The following is a 13,575-nucleotide window of genomic DNA, read 5'->3' as shown; positions in this document are numbered from 1 at the left end:
AGATATTTGGATTCTTATGCATTTTTATGTGGCCAATACAGTGTTACTAAAGTGAAACACCCAAATCCAGCCATAGTCACTATCTGAACAGAAATTTAATATTGATTGTAATTTTGTTGTGTTTGCATATACTATTTGATGTTAACAACTGTATAGATCTTCATTTAACAGGAGTAACATAATAGCTACATGTAATGTGCCCCAGGCAGGAACAATTTTGGCTCCACAACAGCCAGAATTCTTTTGATTAGATTTATTTAGATCAGCTTTATTGTCACTGAAGACAGTACCTGTACCATGACAATGAAATGCAATTTTGCATCTAACCAGAAGTGGAAATAGTAATTAACTGGAAGTAATCAGATACATTTAAATATATACAGTAGTGAGGGATATGTACAGACAAGAGTATATGTAGAGTGATTAGTGATAGTTAAATAATCCAAGGGTGTACATGTATGGCTTTAAGATGAGGTGGGAAGGGTAGGGCTGGCCTAGTACTTTAATTTTGGGATCGGTAGGTTGACAACTAAAGGGTAGAAGGTGTTCCTGAGCCTGCTTGTTCTGGCAAGTAGGCTACTGTAGCACTTCCCAGAATGTAAACGTGAACACAGACCTTGACTGGAGTGAGAGAGGTCCACAATGATGCTACACACCCCCTGCAGGCACTGATTGCACTGAAGGTCCACAATGGTAGTTAAAGAGACACCATATATGCTGGGAAGCTTTCACTTCCTGCTGCAGAGAGTTCCAGTCTATCTGAGAGTATGCAGTTACCATATTCTGATACAATTGATTAGAATACTCTTGATGGTGCAGTGGTTGAAATTCACTAGAATCTGACTAGTCAGTTGGACTTTCCTCAACCTCCTCAGAAACTAAAGATATTTCTCTGCCTTCTTGACCAGGGTGTAAATGTGAACTCCCAGAATTTAAGGCTGGAGACATGCTCAACCACAGTCCTGTTGATGAAGATGGGGGTGTGTCCGCAGCCTATGGACTGTCCACAATGAGTTCCTTGGTTTTCATTATTTTCAAAGTTGGGCCATTGTTTGAACACCATTTCGTTAGATGCTGGGCCTCTTCTTTGTAGGTGTGGCCACCAGGGGGGCGCACCAGCCCCCCAAACGTGACACAGACATACACCAGGCACAAATCCAGAACAACACAGACTTTTATTGAGGTGTTGGAAACTCTTTCCTTTCGTTTCCCACCAGCACCAAAGCATAGTACAGCAATCATAGTCAAATAAACAGAACTTTGTCTTTTTTCTTTTCCACTTCCACTCCTCCTCCAGCAAGTTCTGTCCTCCACCTCCCTACTCTGGCTCTCGGAGCAGTGGCAACAGGCTTCTTTTATCCTGCACCTGGTAATACTTCCAGTGGCCTGTTAGCGTTACTGGAAGCAGCACCCCCTGGTGGCACCCACAGAACACACAGGGTTGTGCTGAATTCCAACTCCCATGGAAGACTGTGGGAGTCCAAAGCACTGCTGCAACCCGAGGGGGCTGCCATCTACCACTCCAGAGGAGATAATGCCCTGTATGTGTTCTTTCCCCCAGTCTTTCTGTTACCCAGGCATCCCAGTTGGGTAGGAGCCCCGGATGTCCACCACAAAGGGTGACTCATCCTCGTCACTGATTAGGCCTACTATCATGGTGTCATCAGCAAACTTAATGATTACATCAGGATCAGGGGTGAGAAAGTGGTTGTCTAACCTAATAGACTATGGTCTGTTGGTCAGGAAATCCAGTATCCAACTACAGAGTGAATTGCTAAGGTCAAGCTCCCTGAAGTTGAACTAATGTCAATGAATGGTATCCTCATATAGGTACCACAGTTGTCCAGGACACGATTGTGTGAAATGCCTTAAAAATAGCATCTTTGGTTAACCTGTCTGGACAATGGTGATCCAATGTGATGGTAGGGATGCTTTGTGATGAATGAAGACCAGCTACTCAAACACATGCATTCAATAGTGTTCTAGAAATAACCCTTAAATAGTTTTCCCTTGGTCCATATTGATTTGATATAATCACTCAGTCATTGCAAATATTTTACGACATTCCTACACCAATGTACAACTACCATCAGCATGTATCATTGACACAAAGCAGAATGGATCCATGTTGCTTACTACAAATTGTGACCCTGCCATCTTCATTTCATAGCAGAAGATCTGTCAGACCAGGCAACATTTTTCCAGTTTTCAGTCTATTTTTCATGATTGTGTGCCAGTGTAGCCTTATCCTCCTGTTCATACCAGATAGGAATAGAAACTAGCACATTCTACCACTAATGTAACCAATCTGCTTCAATATCTGACATGTTGTGCATTCAGAGAAGCAGTTTTGCATACTACTGCCATAAACAGCTCTTTATTTGCGTGTAATTTTGCCTTTCTGTTAAGTCGATGTCACATTACACATTATACGACTTCAAGTCAGAGGGGATGCCAAACTTGATGACTACAGTTGATGATCTTGTCATCTGAGTATGTTAATTTAAATTATAAGAAATCACTGGCAGTGTCAACTTATATAGCTCTGTGATGACTTTCCATCAGTTTTAATTTTTCTAAGTGCCTCAAGCTCACCAATTTGTCTGACCACCATTAACGTGATGCCTAACACGGCCATTTCCTATGTGATGGGTGCACTGGTATGGAGAGTTCAGCCTCAGTTTCTGCCCTGTTTTTGTTTTTTCCATTTCATTGCTGTATATAAAACATAAGACTTCCAAAACACCTGCGTTCCTTATTGTTTGCCACTTTATTATATGCATTGTAACTCTAAGTGAGCAGTCATCGGTTGTCACCTCTTATGCTCACACAGCCTGGCCCTATGACCTAAGACACAAATTAAACGTGTTTAATTTTGTTGAGACAAGTCACAGACAAGTTGGAATGAATCACTGGGTATATCACACTATACCATTGTAAATTATAGGAGAGCACTGGCACTGTCCCTGACTCACTAAAATTATGTAAATGAAGTCTACAATTGAAGATTATTGGAAAAGATCATGTAATTGACATGGCCTTTCATCTTAACCAGTCTTGTCATTCTCCTCTAACCTTACTCCTTAATATAACAGGTTGTGTACCATTGACACAAAGCAGAATCAATCCATGTTGCTTGCTCCAAATTCTGATCCTATGTATCTGCATTTTGTGGCAGAAGATTAGTCACCCCAGGCAACATTTTTCAGTTACCTATATTTTGTAATTATGTGCCATTGTAGCATTATCCTTCTGCTGTAGAACAAAATGGGCATTGCCCCATTTTGCTAGACTTTCTGTGGTACACAAGGCCTGTTTAAGAAAGTGGACATATCAAAAATGAGTAAAGCCAGCCACAAACCAGCTGCATTCCAGAATGAACGTAAAATTGAATGGCTAAACTGCTGTCTACTAACACTTTGGTCAGCGCTGTACTTCATCTGATAATAATGGTATAAATCAAGGTTGAACTGACACCTCTGCAGAGACTCATTCAAAAGAAAACACGCCCTAAACGACATTCAATTTTAAGCATGTAAGAGCTACTTGAACTCTGGCTGACACTGTTGGACAAAAGGAGGCACCCATAAGCAGGCACTGAATCTGTAACTGAGAGGAACCTTGGACCAATCACCAGAGGCAACAACCTTTCATTGAAACTAGGTGCATGCATCTCTTCTGGCTCTTTGTAGCTGAAAGCAAACAATGCACTGTTTTTGAGGATGAGTCTAACATTCACTAGGGAGCAAAAAGCTCACAAACTCATATTGAACCTCAAAGCTACTCTCCATAGAGCCTTAGAGCTGGGCGCCCTGAAATAGCTCTACGATCTGCCCTTCCAAGCCAAGCACTGTGCCAGTGATTGAGCTTAGTCTGAGTATACTGAAAAACAGCATTACTTCAAGAAGGGAACTTTGGTGCCTAAAATTTGGTACTAAAGAGTTCCGCTTTTTCCCTTTGAAGTTGCAGAAGACACAGTATAGAGCCTAATGATAAGCTAAGGAAGAAAACACCAAAACATGGATAAAAGATCATGAGGCAAAGAAAAATAGTGCACTCCAAAGTTCTTCACTCAAACATGCAACAGAAGACTTGGTATCGTAAAACTGTAAGTAGTTAGTAAAGCAGTCACCTAAAGACCTCCTTCCTCATGTTTAACAATCTCATAGCAGTATCAGGTAAACTAAATTATATAAGTTTTCAGCTAAATTGGAAACAAAAACCTTAAATTTCAACATAACTTATCTCCTACCCATCCAAGGCTTTGAATTTGAGCAAGACTGGGATGACTATGACATCATGCTCAAACGTAAAAAGTAAAACACTAAACAAAAAGATTACAAAAAACCATGGAAATCTAGAAAATTTGTAAACAAACGGAGAATCACCAACACTTTCTGCGGTACATTTGTCTGTCTCATCTGTTTTGTGTCCCATCTTTTATGTTGATATGAATTCAAGTTAAAAAGTAATGTGCATTATGTACTCAGATTACTTTTTAAAGTAACATGTAATGTAATGCAATACTTAACTTGACTAAAATAAAAATACCTGTGTGACTTAAAAAAAACCAGATATACCTTACTTTATTCCCAACCAAAAAAAAAAAGCATGTGGAGTGGAATGAAAAAAAAAGATAGGTATACACTTAAAAGTGCAAGTGCTGATGGGTAATTTTAATTGTCCTAATTTAGGGACACTGGGATTCAGTGATTATTGTAGCAGCATTGCATGTTAGGCGGTATGGCAGTCCTTTGCAGGACACAGTCACACAGCCAAGGTGAAAAGCGTGTGCTGTGTGTAATCCAGTAACAGAAACTTATAAATAAATTGAGATTTTCAGCTCAATTATTTGTTATTGATATGTTGTATCTGGTGGTGCAGGGTCTAGTGTTCACACCTCTAATCTTCAGGGGCATACATTGAGAATGGAAAAAGCAGATGGATTTTATTTACTGCACAGCACATGAAGGACCAAATGTATTTATAAAACACACGAAGGTTCTTATTTGGGTTTTAGAATTGAATTAGAAACAAAAAAAGTGCCAATAGTCTCTGTCTTTTTTCGGATACTTAGTCCTTGGTCGTCCTTGTGATGCATGTCAAATTTTACAAAATTTCTTAACTGACCTGGTGGTGTGCCCCCTCAGAGTTCCTAGGGCAATGATTTTGGTACACTAGATCAGAGAGTGTGGGTGGAGGAGAGGGTGTGGGATATTGTTGGGGGTTCACTTTTCACATGTCAATCAGGATGATATTCATTTATTGGATTGGCGAACTTAGGGGTTGTTCATGTTGAAGGCTGGGGCAAGATATGCTGGTAAACAACCATTTACTGCTGGTATACCAAGGTCAAAAACTGGATAAAGCTGAAACGCCATTTGCCAACTTCAGTCACTGGATTTAATAATAAATGCTGGCTAGTGAAATGTGTAATTTTTCATACAAAAGTTGAAAAAGTAACAAACTGTTTGTAGTGTTCTACATTTTATAATATGTAACAATATAACATAATTCATTTTTTTAAGTGATGAGTAAAAGTAACATTCTCCAACATTTATCAGTAAATTTCTATAATCCATATGTATATACATAAATTGCATTATTCGGTGTCTTAAAATGAGCGTGTTTTAGTTACCTATCTCCTAACCCTATGTTGGCCATCTGTCTTTATTAAAGTTGACATTACTAGTATGAAGGTGTAGCTTCCATTCAAATAATAAAGAGTCTTCTCATATCAGCTAGTGCCTTAGAACCCATTTGGATTCAGAGAACCCAGCCTTGGAGTCTGAAGTCTCCACTTTTCGATGTTCTCTTTAAATGCTTCCTTGTAAGTGAAGATCTTAGGCTAAAGAAATGCACTTACTGTATATGAAGAAGCACTATTAATTCACACAAGTCATTCATCCATCCAACCATTTCCTAAACCTGACAAAACTTAAAATAATCATCTTTTATTAACTGTACACATCTATTTAACAATACTTAATATCACTACTACAATATAATTTGACATGTGTATTTTCCTCTTTTAATATTACTAATCATTTCTCTATGAGCTTTCCCTCAAATAATATAGCTGTCATGAATTTGTTTTGTTCATTTTCTTCTGAAACTTAACAATATTTTCCTGGGACTTTAGAGTATGGAGGTTTTAGTTTCATATTTGTTTTCTTTCTCTATTCTATTTTTTGATTTGTTTGTATTTTTTTGTTTGTAGTTTGTCAACATTTTGTTTTTCTGTAGGTGTCACCATTTTGAGCATTCATTACTAAGAAGCTTCAAGCTTTTGCTAATGTTCCACTTTTGGGTGAAATAGACCTTTCTCTGAGTTTGTAAATAAATTCTTAAAACCCTTTATGCATGTAATCTTCAAACATTTTTTACAAATTTCTAGCTTTGTTATTTTGACTATGTTCTTGGTTTTTTGTATTTCTTATGAGTCTGATTAGCTCCACAATCTCAAGACCAAGGCTTCTCTCAAAAATACAGGAATCTAGGCTTCAGTAAAGCCTAACAATAAAGTGAGTCCATCCATCCATTCATTTTCTAAACCTGCTTATCAAGAGCAGGGTTGGTGGGAAGCTAGACCCAAGTCCATTTAGGAACCCAAGTTCCTTAGCTGGGCACAAGGCTGGAACAATCCCTGGTCATGGTGCAAAATCATCACAGGGTCAACACACACATGTCAGAGCCAATTTAGCATCGCCAATCCACATAACCCACATGTCTTTGAACTGTGGGAGGAACCTGGAAAACACAAATGAAACCCACATGGGTAGAACATGCAAACTCCACACAGGCAGCAACTGGGATGTGACCTCCCATCTACTTATTACCATACTACTCTATAAGTCTTACCCTTAAAAACAGAAGCAGGCATTTAGCCTACACTGACTCAGCAAAAAGAAGTACAGCCTGTATTATTGAAACTTCTAAGAAAGGAAAAGGGGAACCATGTAAAATCCCTAGCCCTCATTAACCAAAATAATGATTCTTTATACTGTATCTGTTGTGGTAAAGCCCAAAAATTGAATAAACCTAGCATTACTCGGGTGAAGCTTGTATTATGCAAAAGACCTGTGTAAAGCTGGAATAAATATGAGTTTCTAACTTTACCTGGGTAATCTTACGTTTATTCACCTGGATGAAGCCCGATTTTAACAAAATGTTATTTCAAATTCCAGCTTTACTCAGGTCTGTTGGATAATGTGAGCTTTACCCAGGTAATGCTAGGTTTATCCAATTTTTGACTTTACCCGTAACACAGCTATATAATTTATTTACAAAATTACTTACAAAAAGAACAAAGGTAAAAATAGATTCAAAAACGTATGCCTTAACAAGACAAACCAAACAGAACACAGGTAATTCACAAATCCAAATTATAATTCTTTAACAAGCCAAAGTCCAAAACTGGAGAATCAATACAAAGTACTTGCAACGGTTTAAAAGAATAAAAAGTTTTAATGGGAGCTGAAAGACAGAAGTAGGAAACTAATGCCACATTGACCCTCTTACATTCTGGTGTGCTCTTAGACAAGACTGGGGAAGCCTCACGACTGTAGTGTTAGTTGTTCTGCACCCTTAGATTCAACATAAAGCAGCAAGGCACTTAAATGTATATACGGTCAATATGACAGTTTAAAATTAATAAACAGAACAATATTCATAAAGACATAACAAAATATACAAAATAATATTTAAGATTAGCAAAAAGATTAAATAAAATGAAAACACACTTGAACAAGGGATGATACTCTGGGTATTGCAAAACAGTATTGGGGTTTCATCACAGTGTCGGTAGATTTCCTGGTCTTGACCACCATTAGTTTAGTGACCTTGCCTTCATCAATTGGTCCATGTTACGTGCCCTGTGACCTGCTAAATTATTACCAGACTGGAGGAACAATAGTAGGAAGCACATTCAGAAGAGAAAGGTCAAAGATCTCTGACTGCTCTGGAAACTGAAAAAAATAGCTGCATCTAAGCCAGGCTGCCATCTGTTGATTGAACTTTATGATTTCAAATTTCAAGTTATATAGTACATGTGTAAATAACTCAATAGAGTCTGGCTGCAGACCTCCCGTGTCAAGCCCCTCTGTGGCTGCTCCAGCTTCAGGACCCTGTGACATTCAGGTGCCTGAAGCTGGAAGTGTAAAGTTCAGTCTACATACAGGGCTATTTTGAAAATATGCTGTCACCAGAAGTAAAATTTTGGTTTAGTGGATAAACATATGTGTACATTTAAATATATAAATAAGTGTAGCTGCATTTTGCTAAAGCCTAATATCATAAATGAATGAATATGATAATAACAAAACATAATTTACTAGTTCTGCATGTTTACCATAGTTGAATTCTTATAATTCTTATAATTATCTTCTTATAATTAGTTACAACTGCATATGCATTAAACCAGCTAATACTTAAAAGCACTCTCATGTTAAATTTACTGTAAGATTTTTATGCAATGATGTAGCAATTTAATATCTAAAAACACTCTTATGTTAAACATACTATGATTATTTCCATGAAAAATACAGTGAATAATTTATGCTAATTATTATTGATTTGAGTACAAATTGATATCCAAGCTAGTGATGCAAAAAAGATAACTGAAATAGAATGACTATTCAGAAAGTGAGTACCATCTGGTATATCCTCAAAGAGGGTTATAAAAGAATGAGGATCTACTGGAATGGGCAATGTTTTTACTAGCACAGTCAAAATATGTGACCAGTGAAGTGTAATTCAAAACATATGGCAATGAAAGCTGGAGATTAGCGGCTAAAACATTGAATCAACTTCTGCACAGATTTAGAAAATCTGATTTTAAACTGTATTAATCCATGTCAAGCACAAATTGAGGAGGAATATATTCATTTGGAAACTGGTTTTCTACTTTTCATCTGTTATTCTGAGCAAAAGGTCATCCTTCCAACATTGATTCAAGAATTCTAAGGAGCTGTATTGTAGAGAATGATATTAAATTTAATGTCTTTATATAAATGATTTGGAAAGTCCTTTAGTCAGAACCTTAGTTGTAGTATTTGAGATACAAGTCTAAAACATCTGCAGTTTAAGGTGCTTACAAAATACCTATACAGTTTTGTTAGTATCTGTGAAGGTTTCAAAAAAAGTGTCTTGTAAAATTTTAACATGTGTCTATATGAGAAAAGAGATTTACAATTCTGCATATTCGTTAAAGTGCGAAGCATTTCAGACAAAAGTAAAGGCGGAACCAGTGCACTGTTTTGTGATGTCATGTCTGTTAAAGAAACTGTTTATTATGGTCTAGTTACTTGTAGTTTCTAATTAGCTCTTCATTTATTTCATCTTGATAAATAGAGTGTCTGTAAAAAATATTCATCCCCAAACTTGGGAAATTTTCACCTTTTATTGCAATACATCGTTGAATTACAACAGATTTAATGTGCCTTTTTTGAGACTGATCGACATTAAAAAAAGTCTTTAATTTCAAAATGGGGTCTAAATTAATTACAGATTTAAAACACAAAATATTTCACCCCATTCAAGTCAATAGTTAGTAAGGGCCCCTTTGGCAGCCTTGATAGCTTTAAGTCTGTGTGGACAGGTCTCTATCAGCTTTGCACATTTGGACACTGCAACTTCTCCCCATTCTTCTTCGCAAACTTTCTTAAACTCTGTCAGCCTGCATAGGGACCATGCATCAATAGACTTTCTGAAGTGCAGCCACAGATTATTGTTGTATTTAAGATATTCCTGTGTAGCTTTCGCTTTATGCTTGGGATTGTCTTGCTGATCTCCCAAGGTGCAGGTTTCTTAAAGGCTGCATCATTTTTTCCTCCAGGATTATTATTATTTTTTTTTTTTTGCATTTTGATACATTCAATTTACCCTCTACCCTTAAAAGCCTTCCAGAGCATGCTGCAGCGAAGTATCCCCACAACATGATGCTGCCACCAGCATGATGCTTCATGGTGGAAGTGGTGTGGTTTTGATAATTCAGAGTGTTCAAACATTTCAGTTTTGGTCTCATAAGAACATATAATCTTCTTCCAGCTGACTTCAGAGTCTCCCGTGTGCATTCTCATGAACTCAAGCTGAGATGTGGATTGCAGTGACTTTCTCCTGGCCATTCCACTATAAATCTGCACCTGGTGAAGCACTCGGGCTATAGTTTTACGCAAAGTCTTCCCAGTCTTAGCTGCTACAGCTTGTAACTCCTTCAGAGTTATCTTAAGTCTCTTACTGGCCTTCCTCACTAGTTTTCTTCTTCCACGATCACAAACCTTTTAAAGAAGACCTTCTCTAGGCAGATTTACAGCTGTGCTATACTCCTTCCATTTCTTAATGACTGATTCAACTGCACTCCAATGGATATTCAGTGACTTGGATATTTTCTTGTCACCATTCCCTGATGTGCGCTTTTCAATCACTTTTTCACAGAGTTGCTTGAAGTGTTCTTAAGTCTTCATTGCATAGGTTAGGCCATGATACTCACTCACCACAAATTAGTTCTAGTTACAGGTACATTTATATTGCAGTTAATTGAAACCCCTTGACTACAGACAGGTGGTCTTCATTAAACTAATTATGTGACTTCTAAAACCAATTGGTTGCATCACTGATTATTTAGGTGAGTCAAATTAAAGGAAATGAATACTTATTTGATCAATTATTTAGTGCTTTATATTATAAATAATTTAGATCACTTTGTGGAGATGTGTCTTCATTTTGACATTAAAGATTCGTTTTCTGTTGAATACTGTCAAAAAATATTAATTACATTTTTTTTTTTTGCTTCAGTGCAGTAAACCAATAACATGTGAAAATTTCCAAGGGGGTGAATTCATTTTTTATAGGCACTGTGGTGAAGTCTATATGTGAGGACATAAATTTAATAAAAACATTTCCTGAAATTAAGAATGATTTAAAACACCAAGAGTCAAGATATCAACTGTTGTTCTACAAAAATTGAAGCATGATCTGAAATTACAGTAGCTTTGGGCTTGCACAACTTCACAACTGACAACATATAATCATTAATAACAAAACAGAAAATCTTACATTTTAATTCATGTTAAATTGTTTACAGTATTTTATTATTGTGTGGGACACTAAGAAGGCCTTTGCCAAGTTTCTCACAACATGAGGTTCTTTGAAATGTATTTAACTTACTGGAGAGCCGCAGATCATTTTATCACTGCCTTTAGTGAAGGGCTGCATCAGAGTGAAAAACTGTAAAGGGTATTCCCACGCTGAAAAGAAAGGAATTAGGAGACACAATGTTTTAGCTGTGTAGCCTTTATACACCCAATGAAGGCAGCATAGATTAAGTTTTGTGCCTATTTCCTTTTTTTATTTTCAGTGTGGGAATAAAATCATTTCAGTATGTGAATAGATCTGGATCAGGTTAAGGTGGAACCAGGGAATTATGACAATTTGAAAAAGGTAAAAGCTATAGCATAAGTTAATAGTGCATGTCGAGAGTTCTAAACAAGATTTTATCTTTCTAGGGAATCATTATTGTAAATACATTAATGATTACCTTCATTCTGCTGTCAGCAACATCCTTTGCTTTCACCTGGTAATTTGGACTGAGTAGCTTGCCAGACCTGCCAAATGCCTACAGTTCACCCTGAAGGGCTCAAAGAGAGGTAGGAAGGGAAGAGTGTCCTGTTGGTTTGTGGTCTGAGATGGAGAACCACAACTTTCATTTCAGTGTAGGAATCTCAGTCAGAGAAGACAGATTTAGATTCTCCCTTATCTTGTCTAAGACATGGCTGACCAATATGAAAAAGTGCCTACTACTTTTATTTGGGGTGTGAAAACAATGATTTACTGTCCTTGTCAACATGCAGTGGTTCTTGGAGGGGAGGGGTGGGTTTAAAAGATTAATAATGGAAATGTTCTTTACTTTCCTGAACAAAATATCCTTTTAGAATATTTATAATGGAAACTGGAAGTACAATGATTAATAGTCAGTTCTTAGAAATCAGAAAGAAATGATTGCAGCAATGCTGTTATTTTGCCATTTCTCTTTTGCAAGGCCTAGACCCTTAAATGCTATGCTTTAGTGCTCATTTTTCCTTTAATGACATACATACAATGCACTTAAATGAACAATTAAACACTTAAAACAAACCAAATTTTGATTTTTCTCATCTATGTTTTGTGAATTATTTAGGCTTGGTACAAGGGACAATAATATATATTGTTAGAAAGAATGGTTTGCTATTAGTCTAAAACAGTGATCTGTGGGTATCTACCATAAATGTTGCTCATGGAACTATCTATTTTGGTTTTGAATGCATACACTGAGGGTAAGTCAATAAATATCCGCAACTCGCCTATAAAAAGCAGATCACTGCTTGCTGCTCTTCTTTGGTGCAAACAGGGAGTGGAGTGGCCATGTTTATGCCTCAAAACAGTAAGAGACACTGACTGGTTGAGGTTGAAACATAACCACTGTGACCTCAGACATACCATGTTTCCAAATGTATGTGGGGAAAGCACCACAGCCAACTCAAACAAAAGTATTGCAAAAGTGAGGATAATTAATGACTTACCCTTATATGTGCATATTATATACTTGGTTGTGAAGAGTGACCTTAAATGTCCCTCTTTTCTACTGCTGGGCACACTTACTCATGCTAAGCTAATTTAGTGTCATCAATCATCCCTTAATTCATATCTTTGTAATGTTGGAGAAAACTGGAGTAAGAGTTAAAACCAAAGCAGACATAAGGATAACATGCACAAAATATACAAACAGCACACTGGAATCAGACTCAAGCTATGGGAGTTGTGAGGTAGCAGCAATCAGTATTATATCACAGTGCAGCCAATTATATTATACTTTATTTCTTGAAGAAACAACTTGTAGCAAACCTTTTATAGAAGGCCCATATTTGTGCTAATGTTCGTTAAAAAATTTTATAATAAACATGACTATAAAATGCAGTAAAGTCAAGGCTTTATAATGTATATGTGTAAATAAACTTACATATCACTGCAGTTGTCCAGGTAAATATGTTTAATTCTTGCTTTTTTTTTCCCTTTTAACTGCAAATACAAGATATTATGACAAATACCTAAAATGTTTAATGTGCTGCAATCAGGATAAGAGGGAAACTATACTTTTTGTGCAAGAACTTCACTGTACTCTATATGCCTAACAATACTACCATTATTACATTTACAATTATTAGGACATACCTAGATTTACCTTAAGGGACTGCAAAACAGAAACTGCAATAACCCACTCCTTGCAAAATGTTTTGATATCATTTTTAACAGTTACAAACCAGTACCTCACCCTTCCCAAAGAAAATATTTCTGATTCACAGTCTTTTGGCAGCGGCTAAACATTCATTCCATCAGATATATTCAAATGCATTTATTTCAAAACTGGGTGGAGTGAAGCTGGAGCTGATATTATATCTCTGGGCCTAAGGCAAAATTGATGTGGTCCCGGTGCCCGTCTGTTTCTGAGTACACTCATATGGTGACCCTAGTTAGAACTAGCAATTAGAGTAATGCATACATCTTTGGGAGAAAACAGCTGTAGATTATACAACCATTAAT

This window comes from Erpetoichthys calabaricus, chromosome 5 (assembly GCF_900747795.2).
Source record: "Erpetoichthys calabaricus chromosome 5, fErpCal1.3, whole genome shotgun sequence".
Lineage (NCBI taxonomy): Eukaryota > Metazoa > Chordata > Cladistia > Polypteriformes > Polypteridae > Erpetoichthys > Erpetoichthys calabaricus.
Note: the sequence above shows the minus strand (reverse complement) of the source record.